This window comes from Podarcis filfolensis (genome assembly GCF_964270895.1).
Source record: "Podarcis filfolensis genome assembly, chromosome: 11".
NCBI classification, from domain to species: domain Eukaryota; kingdom Metazoa; phylum Chordata; class Lepidosauria; order Squamata; family Lacertidae; genus Podarcis; species Podarcis filfolensis.
The window spans coordinates 33,451,958-33,472,020 of NC_139613.1; the positions used below are offsets into that span (position 1 = coordinate 33,451,958).

General features: G+C 41.7%; 1 long non-coding RNA gene across 1 annotated transcript; it reads left to right on the plus strand.

The window, feature by feature from the left end:
- Positions 1 to 68: 68 nt before the first annotated feature.
- LOC310745151 lies at positions 69 to 19,058 on the plus strand. Its single transcript, XR_014539991.1, has 3 exons — positions 69 to 609; positions 1,090 to 1,151; positions 18,956 to 19,058. It is a non-coding gene; the product is annotated as an uncharacterized lncRNA (long non-coding RNA).
- Positions 19,059 to 20,063: the final 1,005 nt, after the last annotated feature.

Here is a 20,063-nt window from a genome sequence, read left to right on the forward strand (position 1 = left end):
TTAGCTGTAAAAGGTATCACTGACAAGCAGACCTTTGTCAGCTCTGGCGAAAGAACATAGAATTACTCTGTCCACAAAGCAAGCTGTAAGTTCAATTGGAAAATATCAAATCAGTAGCTTTATCCAAAAATCACTTCTTGGGAGGAAGCAAAATGAAATGACTTTCAGATGGCCGAAAGTAAAAGAAAAAAAGTGTGCGGGGTGGGGGGGGAATACCCCTCTTTTACAGTGAAGTTAAAAAAAAAAATCTTATTTCCAAGAATAATTTTAGAACAAGACAACTTTTTGTACTTTTTAATTACAGCTGGAAGGAAACTTCTTTAGAAATGGAAACAGAACACACATCATTCGGGTTATTAAACTATGTTAAGTATTAAAGTGGATTTCTTTCCCCTTTCACTCTTACTTTTATCCGGAGAAATATTAGAAACCTAAAACTTCTCAAAGAGGATTCAGTAATCTCGCTCCCCAAATTAGAATGTCGTGTTAAGAGACTGCATTTCAGAATTACACAGAGGCTTCGAAAATTGAGGAATCGGAGCAAATGTGCATAAGTAAAACCTTGTTGAAGCACTTTCATTCTGGATTTTTTCTCCTTTCTAGACTAAGGTAAGGACATTTATGTCTCGCCAGTCTGCTATTGTTATTCATCCTGGTAACAACACACACACACAACTCACAGGCTGTTTTTGACTATGTAACTTCTATTGTATTTATGTAACCTATTGTTACTCTTCTGCCTAACCTTGGAGAGAAAAAAAGTGTAGGGTACTAGATATTGGGGGGGGGGGAGGGGAAATCTGGTAGTTACCATTAGTATGGTTAATTCACCAAATGGGTGAAATACCAGCTAAATGATCTATCTGCATTACCAAAATCCTGATCTTCAGCGATTTGGCAGGAAACTACGCAAACTATTTGACGACATGCCCCAGTACTGTTGTGCTTAAAGGGGGGAAGGGTTGAAGGGAGAGAGAATGAGAGGTATTGGGAAGGGGAGGCTGGGTCACAGGCCCTTTGTCAAATAAACAAGCTTCCTATTTACTTACTGCACATAAACAGCTACTCACCAAACTCATTTCTCTGCAGGGTACCACTTTCAGATAAAAACATGGACCTGATTGGCATCATCCAGTATCCATGGAAACACGGTAAGTACCTCTCTCAGAGTGAATGTCTCTTATTCAAGATTTAAAGGCTGAGTACTGGGTAAGTGAGTGTTTTCATTTAATAATTATATGGGAGATACTTTTTAGAAGCTCGCAAAGGGGAAACAGGTTTGGGGTGTTGCGTGTGCCATAACAAAGCCCTTATGCTTTCATCATGTTTTTTAAAAATTGTGTGTTTGAGGTTCAGACTCTCTAGCTATTCAACTGCCCCCCCACACACACCAAAAAATGCAAGCTACCTTCTTCAAGACCCAGTGAATAGGAGTTTGAAACTTGGAACCTCTGTTAGTACTGGAACAAAGCTGCTTCTTTGTTTACTTAGTAGTTAGGCAGTGCTCCTATTGTACCCCCCCCAACAAAATAAAATAGGAAGATTTTCAAAGCATTTATACCTTGATTGTTAGGTCATAGAATTAGCCAGGCAATACAAAATCTTTGACTAGAGTGAGAGGCCAGAATTGCATGCACTGTGCTTGAATAAAATGAAATCATTTCTTAAAAAGGCCTTTATTTTTAAAGGCTAGAGTATGCAGGCTGCAGTCTTGGGTGGAAATATTCATGAAGATAATGAGGCATAAGTGATGGTAGTGTTGTGCTCTGAAGATAGTAGAACTTAGGATCTCACACATACTTTTTAAGAGTCAACAGCAGGCATAGGCAAACTCGGCCTTCCAGATATTTTGAGACTACAATTCCCACCAATCCTGACCACTGGTCCTGTTAGCTAGGGATGATGTGAGTTGTAGTCCTAAAACATTTGGAGGGCCGAGTTTGCCTATGCCTGGTCAACAGTAAACTTGGTTATGGACTGACATCTAGGAATATATGAAGGCAAACCAATTGAAGCTGAATCTAGATCAAATGGAGGATATGGTTATTGGTGGCCTTTGTGATCTGGAGGCGTTCAAATTTCTTTTCTGCACAGGAGATCAATTTCCCCGAAATATTAGTTTCTTAGCCAGGAAGCTAAGAAACATCTATAAGTACTTTTTATCAGTTAATCTCATGGCATTGGTGCCCTTTTCTTCAGAACAAAGTTGTAGTGACTAATATCCATATTGTAGTATGGACATCTGCACCTAGCAAGATCACTAGGAAAGGGTTTGATCAAGTTTCCATATAACTGGGAAATGAGGCCTGACCATGAAAAGAACAGATAGATCCTTCTTGGGCATGATGTCCAAGAATAGTAATGAAACTTATTTTCCAGTAAAGTCTACTTAAAACTGAAAAAGAGTAAAGATACTGTGGTTCCAGCAGACTTTGGAGTGGTTAATAACTGGTGTTTATGTATTTAGCTCTAACAAATGTTTTGAAAATGATGGTACTGTCTTTATAGTCTTCTAATATCTTTATAGTCTTCTAATGGAACAAAAAGCCAAAAAAAAGCAATAAAAAGGCAATGGAAAACAAATAATATAAAACAAAACAAAAAAGGTTACTACAAAAAAGAAGAAAAAATTCTAATACTAAGATTTTTTAAAAATTGTTAGAGTGTGAAGTCTTGCAAAAATTCCAGACACAAGCAGTTAAAACATTTTTTTCAGAGTTTCCAGTGAGATAATATTATGAATCTGTTACCTTTGAAAATAAAGAGAGAAAAAGATCTGTTTTAAAATGAGCTTCATTTTGCATGGATTTCACTGACTAATCCCGATTAAGTAGTTTATGAATTACAGCCTCAATCAGGTAAATAGCAGTTCCCCTACCTGGACTAGGTTCTTATATTTGCATTTCATTAAATATAGCCGTTACCGCAACACATTTCTCTGCTGAAAGATCCAGCGGAGGTAACTGAAATCCAACTGGTTTAGAGTTCTGGCTTCCCTATTTTTATCACTCTGCATATTATTTTCATTTACTTTCTTTATTGTTTTTATTTGCTAACTTTTCTCAGCAACCCGTCCCTGCTGAGTGCAGATGGCATGAATGATCCCACAGATTCTCTGCTCAATAAGCCAGAATGGTATTGCAGACATTCTATATTAAACTTCTCTTACTGCAATAAAAATGTTACTTTACCACATGCCTGCTTCGGATTCCGCATCATTCTTCAGGTCTGTATGCGTACGGATTCTTTATAGAAGTTTACTTAAGCATTGTGATTCTAGAACCTGGTGAAAAATGGTTGGATCTATTCCAAGGCCTTACATAAGTCATCCCCCTTGCGAAGGGGCGGATTGGGGACTTTGCTGTGCTCTGACACTTAGAACCAGATATTTACTTGGGCAGCCATTTTAGGCACTTCTCATTCTTACTTTCCTTAAAATGGGGTTGGTAAGGGTGTGTGTGTGATGTTTCAACTGTTGCCTACTCAACATATAACTAACAAACAAAAATATTGGCATATACAGTGGGACGAAATATGCATTTCATACAAAATAATGGAAGATGGTTCTAAATGCGCCTCAGCACAATATTAAAATTAGAGACACCAGTGAAGTTTTCCTGAGCCAGGCTAGAAAAAGAACGACAGGCACTTGGAAAGCCTGCATCAAATTGATGGTTTTCACAAGAACTCCTGAAAGAGTTCTTGGGAGAGCAACATCTTTTATAGTCCTTTGTGTTAGCGGCCACTGCAACAGGGAGATGAAGAGGAGGACTGGTACGGGAGGTGGGGATATTTTATTTTCTCCCCATGAATGTCTGTTCTTATTACCGTCCATCTTCCAGATGAGGAGGAAATATTTTTCCAAGGGGTGAAGGGCTGGTATGGACAGTTGGAAATGAGTGTAATACCATATCCTGGAAAAGGGCATGGCTGGCTGGCTGGAAATAATAATTTAATTATTAGTAGTACTAAGAGGGGTTTTTTTTGCCACTGTTGCAACTGCTGCTCTTTATTTTGGGGGATGTTTCATTATACACCTTTAGGTGCCAGGTGAAAAGGTTCTTCTTCAACTAGGCCTTTGGCTGACTAACATCCCAGATTCTTTGAAATGTTTCTGTGGGAAGGAGGGAGTTTTATTGGCTTGGCTTATTTTAATTATGTATTTCGTGTTTTATCTTGTATTTTTATGCTGTGAACCACCCTGAGATCTATGGATGATGGTATATTATTATTATTATTATTATTATTATTATTATTACTACTACTACAATGGGGGACATGGTAAAAATATAGAGACTGGTGTATTTATCTCTCTTTTGCCTGAGATAACTTCACCCCCCAATGCCTATGAAGGTATTATTGTATATATTCATCACTTCTTGAGTGTCACAAAGCAACTTACATAATACAAATACAAGAAACACTAAAGCCAAATATAAAACAGCAATAAAACAAGACCTTGTGCAAATCCTACCTCATTTAAAAGGATAAATACTAAAAAGAGGCCTCTTGGCTAAATCTAACTGCATGTCTTCAATTTGTTTTTTATATAAAATATGCTCCGTGTATGATTATGTTATTGTTTGGATGGTTATGTGTTTGTACATACTTTTATGATTAAAGTGGGGAAAAGGCCTTCCCAATTAATGACCAAAGGTCTGGGTTAATAAAAATGTATTTGGATTGTGCCTAAAAGCAGGCAATGATGGTGCCAGGTGTGCTTTTCTGGGGAAAGTTTCGCAGATGGGGAGCTGCTACTGAAAAGGTCTGTTTTTGTGTTGCCACCCTGCATGCCTCCCTCAGACAGGGCACAAGGAGAAGGGTCTCAGATCATGAATGCACTGTACAGGACAGTATATGTCAGAAGAGGCATTCCTGAGTTTTATAGGTCAAAACCAGCAATGTGAATTGAGCCCATAAACTACTTGGTAATCAGTGCAGCTGCACCAGGATTGGTGTTACATTCTCAGACCTCTGAATTCTGCACCAGCTACAGCTTCTGAACCATCTTCAAAGGCAGTCCCACATACAACAAATTGTAGTCATCTATTCTAGAGGTTACCAAAGTGTCGACAACAGAAGTTAGGCTGTCCCTGTCCAGATAGGGGCTCAGCTGGGCCACTGGCAAAAGCTCTGTGCCACTGAGACAACATGAACCTCAAGCAATCTGAACGGATACAGAAGTAACCCCCAACTATGCACCTGCTGCTTCAGAGGGAGTGTAATTCCATCTAGGGCAGACCAAACTCCACACATCTGGCCTGGGGAACCTCCCACTAGCAGTTTCTCAATCTCATCTGGATTAAGCTTTAGGTTATTGGCTCTCATTCAGTTCATCACTGAGAGCAGGCACTGATCTACTACAATGATGCCAAGATGCTAAACATAAAAGCCAAGAAAAGGATGTGGTCAAAACGTGGAGTCCTGCTGGGTACTTGCATTGTAGAAGTGCACAGCTCTAGCACAGCGGAAATGGGGTGAGGAATGGACCACCTTTTAGGTGTGATTTACTTCCTGCAGATGAGGTAAACTGGATTTCTTGTCACAATTCTTGTGGTTTTGCGAAGTAAAGTTGTAAGAATGAGCAGGTTTGCCCACGCAATTGAGCAATTGCTGGAGCATCACTGGGTAATTTCCAGCTAACTCTTCACAAGGGAAAGCACAGCTAGCCTGGTTAACCAAGACAAACCATTGCATCTCCTTTGTTACTTGGGGTCTGTCAACTGCAGTGATGCAACCACTTTGGTGGCTTATGATGCTTTTATTAGTGTCCTATAGGCTGATAGGTCTCTGAGTGTGGCTGAGTGTTGATCCTTATTAGCTGAAAGTGGTACCCCCACGCACAAGAGGTAGGTATCAGCCGACTTGGGGGGGAGGGGAACCCCAGGTTTTGCAGATGTTCAAAAATATTTTAAAAACCCCCTAAAGGGGGGTGGTACCTCAAAACAGTGTGCTCTGTGACCACAGAATGTTAACTGAATGGAAGGGGGTGCAGAAAATGAGGGGGAGTTGGAACGGAAGTGCAAATGTCAGGCTGAAAGCTTTTCTGGCAACCATTCTGGATGCACTCAGATGTGCAGAATTTTGAGGTGCTGTTGCTGATGAATGTAGAACAGATGCTTCTCTCCACTCTGATTAGATAGAAAGCAGCCTATGCCTGGTAGAGGAACTGGGAAAAGCAGCATGCTAGCCTTATTTAGGAATCTGCCTGATAGGAAAGAGGGCCTCCACATTACTCTCTGCCCTACCAACCTGAGACTACAGAGCTAGGAGAAGAAGGCTGTGGCAGGGAGGTCTGGATGCTTACAGTATATAATTTTCAGCACGGGATTGCCCAAGCATCCTTGGAAACCTCCAACTTTGCAGCATGGATCATTCCTTTAAGTTTTGTGGCAAAGCCATGCTCATTCTTACGAACCAATCGCGCATCCTTGTGGATTTAATTGTTTAGGCAATTTTGCATCTAGAAAATCCACAATGCAGTGCTATTGCAAATGAAAAACACAAACAAACCTCTGGAATCTTTTGCATAAGATACGGAAATTATAATATTGAATGAACTGGTGTGCAACTGGAATTCTATTAAATTGGATTTTCATGCAAGTACAATGGAAGCTCGATTACTGAACGCTTCGGAAGCCGAAGAATTCGGAACCTGAGCGCCGACAACCTCGAAATGAATGCTCCTGTTTCGAACGATTTTCAGAAGCTGAATGGCTTCCAAGGCGTGTTTTTCATCACCCCCCCCATTGACTTTGCAGCCAGCCCATTGATCCTTGGTTTTTGAACTTTTCAGAAGCCGAATAGTCTTCCGGAATGGATTAAGTTTGCAAACTGAGGTTCCACTGTACAACTTTGGTAAAAGAAAGTGTGCAATAAGTAAATAAATAATATATTCTCAAGCTGGTTTCACAGATGCCTAATAATGTTTTGTGTACTGATGTTCTATAATGCCACGGGTACCCAAGGGTTGTAGCTTACACTGCGTACCAAATTGTGTCTATTTATAAACAAAAGTTTGTGGTTATTCTTAATATTAATTTTGTTTCTTTATTAAAAATATGTATATGCTGCCTGTCATGTTTGCAGCAGATCATAAAATACAATATAAAAAGCAATGTATAACAACCAAGTGGTTAAAAAAGCCTTAAAGTTCTACAGCAGCAGAGAACAGGAGCCAGCAAAAACTATAGAAAGCAGAAACATTTTTCGCATGTGTTGAATTGCGCAGATATTTGTGTATACCTTTTTTTGGTCAGGAGAGGGGGAGACTATTTCTGGGAGTGGGCATCATCACAGAAAAGGCCACCTTCTTGATTGTGGCCAGATGGACGTCTGCTTTATCCATTGTGTGGATTATTTAGTGTTAAGCTTTCGTGATATTTGCTGTTTTGCATAGTTTTGCTTTTAGTATTTAGTTGCCTATTTAGTTTCTTCAGCTTGCCAAGAGTTATATTATAAAACTGAATATTTTTAGGTTAAAGAAGAACTAGGTGTAAAAGGAAAATAATTAATTAGCGACTTCGAACAAAGTTTTTTAAATTGAAGCCAAGAACTTAGTTTTTTGGCAGATCTGTAATGCTGCGCAATTACATCAGTATTAAAAACAAGAAAGTTTGAAACTAAGAGGGGCTATTTTGAATTAGAAGTGTACAGAGTAAATACCAATATTTTTTTCTTTTTCTCAATGGTATATTTATGTGCTACACCTCTGGAGATGCACCCCATTATCTCTAGAGACAGATGGATGCCAGCCAACCATTTGTATGCTACATTTTATCCCCAGAAACCAGTGGTACAGTGGAGAGGGAGTGCCGCTCCAGGACTTATTTCAGTGCAGGTATGTGTTGGGGGTGGTAGTGGCAAGGCATTGGAGGATAGAGCTGTATGTGCCATGTGACCTGCTATGCACTCCCTAAAGTAGCCAACTGTCTTCAAGTGAAGTGGAGGACACTGTCCCATGACCAGTGTTACAGTAAGATCCAGCTGTCAGTCCTGTCAATTTCTGTACATAGAGAGATGGGGAAAGTCATCTTGTCCTTCAGCCCCGAGAGTGTTTTGGGCTGGCCCTGGAATTTGGTCCTAAGTTGCTTTTTTTTTTTTCTTTAAAGGAACACGTGATCAGGAAATGGTCTGAGAACTGCTGCGGCAGAAGCTTAAAATTGCTTATTCTGGTGTGTTGTCAGGTTAGTGCTTTGAGGATGGCTGCTGCAGAGTACTTACCAGGGCCATCTTCTCATGGGGATTGGATGATAGGTCAGGTACATTTTTGATGACACACAACTGTCACATATCTTTCTAGCTTTCATTGATCTGCTCTAATTAGCTGTTCGGAGTGCATCACACAACTCGTCTTGGGCAATATTATTTTGTAACATGAGCAAAGCTTTTTCCACCAACTCAGCATTTGTTTGTTGGATTACTGCATTCTTCTTCTTTTTTTTTCACTCTGAGCTCATGCCTATCATTGTCCTCCAAAATATATTAAAATACACACGCACAGAGGAGCGTAGCATGAATACTGTGAGAAGTCAGCTCATATTGTGAGCTTTTCTTTTAAAATCCATCATATTACTTTGTGTAAAGCACCCTCTGTGCAAAAGTGAGCATATTTCTTCACTACAGAAAATATATCTTCCTCCCTTCCTTTGGCAGCACAGCTGACCCTGACTGCATGTCAATTTCCCCATGAGAGAATCCTGCTAAGAAGCATGTTCAGATGCCTGCTAAGAAGCAGCAGAATTGCTCTTCTCTCACTTGTACCCAATATCTCAATAAGGATTGGAGGAATACGCTAGAAATAGGCTGGCTGCGTGTCCTACTTTTCAGAAGACGGTTTTTAATATGTCAAAGGAGACTCCTGTCTGAAAGGTTGTCCATCCACATGTGGTTTAAAGATAAAAGAACCAGAAGAAGGGATAGCAGGGGCCTTGGAGGACTGTAGCTTAGTGTTAGAGCCTTGCACACAGAAGGTCCCTGTTCAACCCCTGGTGCCTTTAGGTAGGGCTAGGAAAAGCTCCTGTCTGAAATTCTAGAGAGCCACTATCAGTCAGTGTAGCCAGGGAAGCACTAGATGGACCAATAACAGGGACATGGGTGGCGCTGTGGGTAAAACCTCAGTGCCTAGGGCTTGCCGATCGCATGGTCGGCAGTTCCAATCTCCATGGCGGGGTGAGCTCCCGTCTTCGGTCCCAGCTCCTGCCCACCTAGCAGTTCGAAAGCACCCTTATAAAGTGGTACCTATGCAATTAGATAAATAGGTACCACTTTATAGCAGGAAGGTAAACGGTGTTTCCGTGTGCTGCACTGGTGCTGGCTCGCCAGAGCAGCTTCGTCACGCTGGCCACGTGACCCGGAAGTGTCTTCAGACAGCGCTGGCCCCCGGCCTCTTAAGTGAGATGGGCGCACAACCCTAGAGTCGGACACTTACAGGCTGCCAATTTTTATCTTCATGTAGGACCATTGTGGGGGACGCGGGTGGCGCTGTGGGTAAAACCTCAGCGCCTAGGACTTGCCGATCGCATGGTCGGCGGTTCGAATCCCCGCGGCGGAGTGAGCTCCCGTCGTTCGGTCCCAGCTCCTGCCCACCTAGCAGTTCGAAAGCACCCTTAAGTGCAAGTAGATAAATAGGTACCGCTTTATAGCGGGAAGGTAAACGGCATTTCCGTGTGCTGCTCTGGTGCCGGTTCGCCGGAGCAGCATCGTCACGCTGGCCACGTGACCCGGAAGTGTCTGCGGACAGCGCTGGCTCCCGGCCTCTAGAGTGAGATGAGCGCACAACCCTAGAGTCTGTCAAGACTGGCCCGTACGGGCAGGGGTACCTTTACCTTTACCTAGGACCCTTGTAGCTTTGCATGCTGCATGACAGCGTTTTGGTTTGTAGGACCCTTGTAGCTTTCAGTGCTGTATGACAGCATTTTGCCCCCAGCAAAATAGTCCATCATCAACTTGTCCCCTTATTTTGGATATTTTGATCTAAATGCTATACATTATGCCATACTGTCTGTTATGATGCATGAAGTACAATAGCAGAGATCCAAGCAACAATTCACTTTCAGATGGATCCAAGACATTGGGCTGCCTGAGGCCAAGGATACACTCCATGTCCAAAAACTGACCAGGCTGGCAGTTGCATTCTGCTTCAGTAATCCTGCACTGTACCTGAAGGCAGAAGACTGGCTTAGCAGGTACAGAGCAGACTGCATGGCACATGCATACACAGCTCTGTCCACTCCCTTCCCTTTAGTATTTGCCACCTGAGGCAGCTGCCTCACTTTGTCTCATGGTAGAACCAACCCTGGATGCAGGCTAAGTTAGTTGAACTCAGTTCCTTTTTCAAATATGCCAGGAAAGCAAACATTGGGTAAGAAACACCAGAAAGAAGAAGAAAGACTTGCCTTCCATCTGCAGCTAAATGCCTCTAGAAGTTCACCTATAGGGTGCAGCACTCAGAGATGCACTATCCCTATCCCTTGGCCATGAAAGTTCTATGTACCTATACATTGATCGGTCTATATTGCATGCATAAATAGAAGATATTTGGAATGGAACAAGCTGGTATATGGAAAGATGGGGCTCCCACCCAGGGTGAAATCTGAGCAGAGCTAAACAGATGTCTTTCCCATCAAATTTTCCTTCTTTGTTTCAAAATCATTCACTTCTGCCCTTGAACACAAATTTTGCATAGTATACTAATCTTGATCCTGCTGAGTCATTCTGCCAGCTGAAAGGCACTATTTTATACATAAAATCCGGAAATCAGTTTGTGGCCACCTAACCAGAGGCACTCCAGTCTCTAGTCAAGTGAAACCTCCTCCAAATGTAAAACATGTAGATATCTCTGCAAAAATTGAGTGATGGTGATTGGCTTACATTGTTGCTCATTTCAATGTCCTCTGTTGGCCATCGGTGCTATACACATTTGAGATCAATAGGGCAGCCGCAGCTGAAACTTGGCAAGATTTTAGTTTGCTACCAAAGGGTGGAGCTATGATATTTAATTAATTTAATTTGCTTAAAGTGGATGTTTGCTTTTGGAGCCAAGTTTTGCAGAAGCAGATGGATTATTTGGCATATTCAGCAGCCACAGAATAACATTTGGACATTGCTTCACATTCATTGGACATCCTAAACAAATGCAAAAACTTGCATTATTGACATGCTCCCTTTATTTTAAACAACCATAAGTGAATACTGGAAAAGACAAGACCGTAAAATCCAATTGCTGTTTGGAACGCTGCCTTGCTCTTAGTGTTTTAAGTTGACAGTAACATACTAGCTTTGTTGATCATTAATAATCATGCATTGCCATCTACCACATTCAGTGTACAGATTCTAGTACCACTCTTCAGAACACCTTTGTGGGTAGTTCTTCATTTTGTATGTCATAATGATCTGCTTGCCTCTGTCAACTTCCTTTTTGAGCTAGCATTAAAGTCAGGACCAGGATCTCTTAAGAATGTATGAAGCTGCCATATACTGAATCAGATCAATGATCCATCCAGTGCAGTACTGTCTACACAGAATGACAAGTGTTCTCCTGGGTTTCAGATAGGAACCTTTTCCAGCCCTACCTATAGAGGCTGGTGATTAAACCTTAAAAAAAAAAAAATTTGCATGAAAAAAATTGCTCTACCATTGAGTTATGGCCCTCCCTAATCTGTTGGGGCAGCCTGCCCAGGAAACAGAACATGCCCATGTTATCGGGCATTTGGGGACCAAGTAGACATGTGCTAATTTCATGAATTCTATTAACATGCACAGTGTGTATGTATGTGTGTTATAAATAGCAGCCCCCAGGAAACTTGAGCTATCTTGATATCCTGGTATCTGTTTCTTTTTTATCAAAAATCACCTCTTTGATGTTGATGCCAATGGTCGATCAGGGCAATAGCTTTCCTTAAAATACAAAAAGCCCCAATTTTGGACACGACCATGATAGCTCAGGCTTTCTCATGCCTGCTGCTTACGGAACAAATTAACAATATGCTAGTTTGGCCCTCATGCCAAATATTGAGGCCCAGTGCAGCTGCCCTAAAATTCTGTATAAACGGCATCCTTACAGTGTCCCATTGAACTACATGGAGGATGCAGCAATTGACTCAGCATAACTATATTGAGAGCTGTGACTCACATGAAGGTGACGGCCCTATTCCCCCCCCCCTTCTATGCTCACCTGAATTGCTCCTTGCCCCTGGAGATCATTCAGATGAAAAAGATTTAGACCATTTGAACAAAACACAGATCCTTTGAATGTTTTCACCTCCAGAAAAAACACATTTGCTTAAAACTCTTGAGCACGGTCCATTCAAAGGTAATCACTTTGATGCCCCACTAATTTCAGCAAGAGAGATTTAAGGCACACAGTTTGTGCCAGTGTGATGCTCCCTCCAGGAATGGAATAAGCTTTTCAGCCCCTGTGCTACTCTACTAGTCAGTCTGCCTAGCCAGGTCTCCTGCGTTTAAATTAAGCAAACTAGAATCCTCTGAATTATTCTTGCTCATTCTCTGTAAACCCCAGAAAAGATCACTTTTCCCTGCCCAGATTGAAGATGGAGTAGGTGGTTGCCATGGCAAATTTCCAGAGTTTGCAATGCCAAGCTGCTTCCTAGAACCCGCATACCTGTAAAACTCTCAGAGGAAACTGGGAACTCTCTGAGGTTAAAGAGGCCAGCTGCATCCTGATGTTCGGTTGAAAACAAAACCAAGTGTCCTTTTTTTTACAGAAAAGGTTTAAACCTGCCTAGCCTTCCTCTGAGAGTTTGTTGTTGTTGTCGATTAACAGATGTGGTGCCCTCCATAATGTAGTATTATATTAACATAATTATTAAATGTAGATTGTGTCTAAGGATTGACAAATTTGTTAGTTGCAATTTTTTATTTTTTCCAAAAATTCAGTTCTTCACATTTCTGCATCAGTTTGTGAATTTGATTTTTAAAAAGTGCTCATGAAAATTCATCAGCATTTTACAGTGCATTTCTCCTAATACATATAATTTTTGAATTTTTGCCAAATTCACACACATTTGCAAGCAATTTCCCCCGATGCCATACATTTTAATGCACACTTTCCCATATAATGTGTGTGTGTGTTTTAATACATATTTTGAAAAACTGCACTGCAAAATTCAGAAAAGTGAATTTCAAAGAATACCTTTCTTTCATTTCGTGTGTTTCTTGGGAAACTGTTTTCTACTTCCTTTGATGCATTGCTGATCTCCAGCCTCAGAGTTAGCACTGCATAAGGAGAGACAAGAAAGGATAGAGGTTCACCATGCTGTAATCCTCATGGATGTCCCTTCTAAGCTTAAAAAAAGCACAAATACTCAAAAGGGGCCTGTGACAGCAGCTCACTTTTTAGAAAGGCACCTGTTCTGTCCTAACTTTGTATCTGATTGGTTCCAGCAAATCTCACAAGATCTAGATACCCCATACTATGAAATAGGCCTGTATGAACACTCTCAATTTGCCTTCTCCACAACATCAAATGGTACTGGCCATGGGAGCAGCTGCTCTCCACCACAGACTGAAAGGGCTGAGTTTCTGCTCTGGCATATGTACCACCACCAGGGTTTTGGAAGAGCTGTAAGAAATGGAGCCCATTGGGAACCTTTTGCCTTCCAAATGTCACCTAACTACAACCCCCACCACCCTTGGCCGTTAGCCATGCTTGCTGAGGATGTTGGGAGTTGTAGTTTAGCAATATCTGGAGAGCCAGAAGTTCCCAACACCTGGATTACACACTTAGGACTAAACTAGGTAAAGGTAAAGGGACCCCTGACCATTAGGTCCAGTCGTGGCCGACTCTGGGGTTGCGGCACTCATCTCGCTTTATTGGCCGAGGGAGCCAGCGTACATGCTGGTCATGTGGCCAGCAGAGCAGCGCATGGAAATGCCGTTTACCTTCCCTCTGGAGCGGTACCTATTTATCTACTTGCACTTTGATGTGCTTTCGAACTGCTAGGTTGGCAGGAGCAAGGACCGAACAACGGGAGCCTACCCCGTCGCAGGGATTCGAACTGCCAACCTTCTGATCAGCAAGTCCTAGGCTCTGTGGTTCAACCCACAACGCTACCCGCGTCCCTAGGACTAAACTAGATGCAATACTAAATGTGCCTCTGCAGTTAATGTGCAAGTTTTAAAAATGCAAATAGCATCAGCTTGGCGGTGGGGACAAGAAGAGCTGATTACCTCTAGACACCGCAGCAGGTGTGCAGGGGGGATTTAACCCTTTCTCCCCCTGCTGTGGAAATGAGGAAAATTCGAAGCCACTTTCTTTGCATTGGGAGAAATCCCCTACTGGCCAGAACCAGTGAGGAATTTCCTCCGGATGCAAATAGCAGCTTCAGTGGAGGGAGTTTCCTCTGAGCTGCAGCAGGTGAGTAAAGGGTTGAGCAAACCTCCGCTGTGCCACGTCTGCTGCCGTCCTCATAGTTACATCTTATTTGACCCTCAGTACCAGTTGTGCTGAAAGGGGAAGGTGCAACAAGGGAGAAAGAGTGGCTGCAGTTAAGGGTGGGTGGGTGGAGGCAAAGCCCATGAGAAGCAGGAGACAGCTCGTTTCCCCACTTGTAAAATGGCAATGGTGAAAGTGAACCTTTAGAAGCATTTTTGTGCCGTTTAAAATCTGATAAATCGTCATCAAAGGGCTGCCAGTGCAACAGGAGCATCAAACAAAATTCTGATTCTGTATTCCATTTCTCTCTTTTATCCAGGGTTCTCCCATTTAAATTGCTTGAATTCCACGTGAATAAGCTTCAGGTTCTTTCCTGTAACTTCAGTAGGTGCCTGCCTGCCTGCCTGCCTCCCCCCCTCCCATTCTTTCTAAGCTCTTTGCTAGATTGGCATTATCCTGTAGTAGTGTCACAGCCTGCAGTCATTTAATGCCTCTTCTTGTGGGGTCAGGATTCCACGCCCAAGTGCATTTAGCAGGTCAGTACAGTAATTTTAAATGTCTTTCTTTCAATCTTTTGCCATCTTCAATTATACCTTTCCACCCTACTATTTGTGTAATTTTCTTCTGTCTGAAGTCTCTTTACTGTTGTTCTCTATTGCACAGCATGACAAATTACCCATCAAGCTATATCTTTTCAGCCCAGAAATGTGCAGCAGCAACACGGAGTCATGGCATTATCACATGTTGTGCACTTTATTTCCTTACAGTTCATTCAAGTGTGTCACGTTTTTCCCCCTGCTTCCTTTTTGCCATCGTGCAGATTAACCATTTTATCGGCTGTAAACTTTGGAAACAATTAGAAACTAATTACGCCGAGAGCCGAGAGCAAGTACCTCATTGAGCCGGTGGCAATGTATACATTTCCTTATCATCTCTGGGTTTTTCTAAAAGAAAAAAGAAAAAGAATGGCCACAAAGCCTTTGGCTTTACAGAAGCAAAGGCTTTGGTCTTGATTATACAGCTGACTAATTCCTGGCATCGGACAAGAATTATTTGTTGCCGCTGGCCACTAAACAAATTAACTGTAAGACACCATTCCGTCTGACAGGGAGCCCAGACCTCTCATAGGAAAGGAAACTCTCTGGGCCAGATGTGTGCTCTACACATGTTCCTTTTTCTGTCTTTCACTTCAGATACAGCTAAGTACCAAGAATTGTTTAGTGTTTACTCAGAGATCTCAGAAGTGATGCTAGTAGGTGACAAAAACAACAACAACCTAATGTGAAAGAATCAGCAGGATTACTGATAGTGCCTTTTAGAAATAGTGGCTAAGGTGATAAAAGGTTTTCCTACCTACATCAAGTATACCTATATATATCTTAGGTATGCGTGGACCAGTTTATTTTCATTCCATGTCAGTTTTCCATGTGTTCAATCACAGATCCATCCTGTGCAATTATATATATATATATATATATATATATATATATATATATATATATAAAATTGTATGTATTTTGAGTGTTTTTTATATACATTCTTCCCTTAAAATGCACATTTTTCTATACATTCCAATGCATCTCCTCCTAAATATGCATTTTGGACACCTCAATTGATTCAGCACCAACCACGACAACAAGATTGCTGTGATGCTGAGTGACTTTATCCTCAAAAGTCTCTCATGACAGGCAGTATACTCATCACAGTGACCCTCTGAGGGGCCTAGCAAAAATCCCTGAAGGGCCAATAGAGGATGCAATGGAGGCAGCAGAGCAGGCCTTCTTCACTGCCCTCATGCTACATAGTAAGCACAGTTGCCTACATGCTACTCACCAATGTTGGGCCAGTTTTGAAACAAGTTTTCCACTCCTTCTGTTCTAGTCTTCACCCTGCCTGCTTTATAACTCACAAGTCTCTGGTATATGAGTGACCAATGTGAGCTTCATAGCACCACATAGGACACTCAGGAGTGATCCTGTCATTGGCTTACCTCATTTCTTCTTTCCAGAGCAAGACCAGAGCCTCAACAGGACCACCAATGGAAAATCTCCCAGAACATTCAGGAATCCACTTGGTTCATTGAGTCTCTGGGGGCAGACCTTTCTAACTTGTCCCTCACTCCTACAGGGAGAAGTTGCCACAGACTGATACAAAGATAAGATTATTAAAAAGCTATCGAAAGATCTGACTTTAATTTAGGATTGTATGATGATTCACTAGACCACATTTTGCTTCTGTGTCATTGTTGAGATTTCAGCTTTGCCACAGACTCAACAGAATCAAGTGGTCAAGAGCATTCACCCAAATAGAAAACAACTAGCTAGTCCTCATGACCAACAAAGACAGTTAGTTTAATTTTCTTTTCTCCCTGTTGAAAGCTTTCCCAGAGAAGACCAATTGTGTGTTTCAAGAAAAAATGCTGGGTTAGGTTCAAAGCTGTGGGAAGGCTTAAATAACAGATAATTTGACACAAACTTTTGTTCATTTCAATTTATTCATTTTGCAACCCCCTCCATTTTTCTTCTGATTGTCAGTCAGGAGAATCAGGTAGCAGCCAATGCACTTTTTTTGCATATTGCTATGTTTGGTAAAGGGAGCTTACAGCCGATGAACACAGTGATATAAGTTTTGCCCACACAGATCGCATTGTAAAAGGTTCCAAAAACTCGAAAATGTTGACAGTTGTTTTCAGCAAATGGCGGCTTGACTGTGGCACTGTCAGTATTGATGTCCTTGTGCAAATGTAAAAGAGCAATGTGATTAAGGCAAGCTTGTCCGTGCTAGATCTCAGCCAAGTTTTCAATCTCCCTGTGGCACTGAAAGATTGCTCAGCTGTTGCAAATAATGCAAGAATAGCGAGCAGATTTCTGCCACTTTAAAATAAAATAAAACAAATGCCTTCACGCTGGGCACATATTCTATGGGAATTCGCCAACATCTGCTGCTGACCTAAAATTCTGGACAAGATAAATTCCTATTCTTATGATATTGAGCCATTTCGAGGCAATGAGATTTCTTAAGGAATGTGAGGATATCTTTATGAAAAGCTTATCTGCAGAAGGAAAATAATAGCGGTAATTTTCCATTGGTATCTGGGCTGCCAGCATAATTTGTGAAACTTTGTCTACTTCTGCTTCATTACTTCTAGAGTCGTGCAATCCCATGCCTTATATGAGAAGCAGTTCTGCATAGGTCAATACAGTTTCTTAAGCAGCAGTAATGCTCCTTGGAACTGTTTGTCTGCTTCAATGGATGTTGCACTGGAATGGCATTCCACAAAGTGCTATTTGGGTGAATCTTTCTGAATGCTCCCAATGAAACAGAAGTGTGATGCTCCACGGGTCTGTACTCTCTACGAACACCGAATCCAACTGCTGTCATTCAATCTGAAAACTGTAAAGCACATTCTTCAGAACAGTTGCTTCATGTTTGTCAGATTTCACCGTAGGACTTTTTTTCCATTTGGAAGAGCCATCAGCCACCAAGTCTGAGACATAGTTTCCAAGGATTTGAGCATGTCTTGTGCTTCTTGAATCCCAAATATTCCTTAAGAATCCGGCAGAGTATATTCTGATAGCCTCTGGAATGGAAAACAGCTTAGATTCCGTTTTGGAATACATGTCATGACATCATTTTATTGTAATTAGATATCTTCATTTTACACTTATTTCCATTGTTACATTGAAGGTATTCATAAGATCTCAAAAGGGTAAAAGACTTCATTGATATTAAGTGCTTACAATAGATTAGTATTTCTTGGTCAGACTTTGTGATATTACATAATTGTCAGTTTAAAAGGAAATAATGTCCTTAGACATGAAAAAGATGAACAATTAAAAAAAGCTCACAAAGGGCTGTTGTTTTTCACAAATTACTCTTATTAGCTGACCTAAACCTATTTTTTCCTTCTACAGGCACCTTTAGAATATGCACTAAAAATACAAGCATTCAAAGTTCAAGCATTAAGTCCAAAATTACTGCCTTTCAGATCTTTTATTATTCTTTCAGGCATTTAAAAATATAGGTCGAAGCAACACTGCATAATTTAGAAAGTTAACAAAATGCAGCTAATGAAAAGAAATGGAAGCAAATATAATTATAATAACCTTTTAATGCTTTGTCTCCTTTCTGTTGTCAATTAAACATGTAAAAGAGGTGATGGCCTACACACCACACCACACACACACACACACTCCTCCTCTGCCAGAGGTGGTATATTTTCAAGAAGGCAAAGCCAAAGCCCGTATATCCTTATTAAGGCAGAGAAAAGGCCAATTTCAAATAATTTGGCATTAGAAATTCCCAGTGTGTTGGACAAACTGAGCCATACACATTTGACTCTTCCTACCGAATCTCTGATTCTTTGTGACTCTCTAAACTAAGCAACAATTCTCAAACATTGTAGTGTACATCCTTTCATGCGTAAAACAACAACAACAATCCCTTCTCACCTTTTGGGTTGTCTAAAGGTTGCCAGTAACATAACTGTAGTGAGTATATATCAGTAAGGCTTTCAATGAACCCAATCCTCAAGGCTGTTCTTTTTTTATTTGTTTATAGCAGGGGTTGGCAAGGTTTACCTTGCCTGGGCTGGTTCACTCCAGTGGAGATCCCTCCATGGGCTGGATCGCACGCACACCCGCGATTTCCGGCATCTGCACAGATGTGAATTTAGGTATCTGCGCATGCACAATTTTCGGAGCCGCGGAAGTGAGTCCCCACGCTGCGCTACGCCGGCTTAGTGCAGCGTGTGGGGACTTGTCGAGTGGGTGGCTCAGTTTGTGGGTGGTTTGTGGGCCAGTTAAATGACCCCCATGGCCCGCTTGTGGCCTATGGGCCCTAGGTTGCCTACCCCTGGTTTATAGTATGTCTAACCCACCCTTCTCCAACTGGTCCCAACACTGGAAAGCAACAATAAAAGTACAGGTCAGTAAAACAAAAACTATCTATATCATAAAATATCCTTAAAATATGCAAGATCAACTTACATGAGGCAACAAGCAGCTTCCTTATAGCTGTCACTCCCTCCCAAAGACCTAGGCCAAGTGGCGCATATTCACCATCAGACAAGGAGTCAGCAGTGTCAGTGCTAAACACACATGTAAGAGGAGGTCATTCCAGAGATGGGGCACCAATGTGGAAAAGGCTCTTTCCCTTGCCACTGCTCCCTGAACATCTTGCAGTGGGACCATCCGTAGAGTCTCCCTTGCAGATCTTAACGCTCAGGCAGGACAGAAATACATCGGCATTCCTTCAGATATTTGGGTCCCAAGTCTTTTAGGGTTTTTATATGTCAGGGCAAGCACCTTGAATTTGGCTTGGAAATGATTCATCAGTCTGTGTAGATCCTTCAAAACAATTGATGTGAGTCTGGGTAGGAGCATCCACCCGCAGCCTAGCTGTTGCATTCTGCACCACTTGCAATCTCTGTTTTCAAAGTCTGTATCACAACATGCTTAGCTGATGTCTTAAAACTTAAGACACAAAAGTACAGCAGGAATTCCTTAAAGAAAGAAGTTGCAAATGAAGAAAAGGAAGGCGGGGACCCTACACAACACACAACACACACCTACTTTGTGTGGTAAAGTTCAACAATGCAAAACCAGAGCCAGTATATCCTCAGCAAAAGCTCCAGCAGAGACACATGTCTTCATCACCTCCCCCCCCC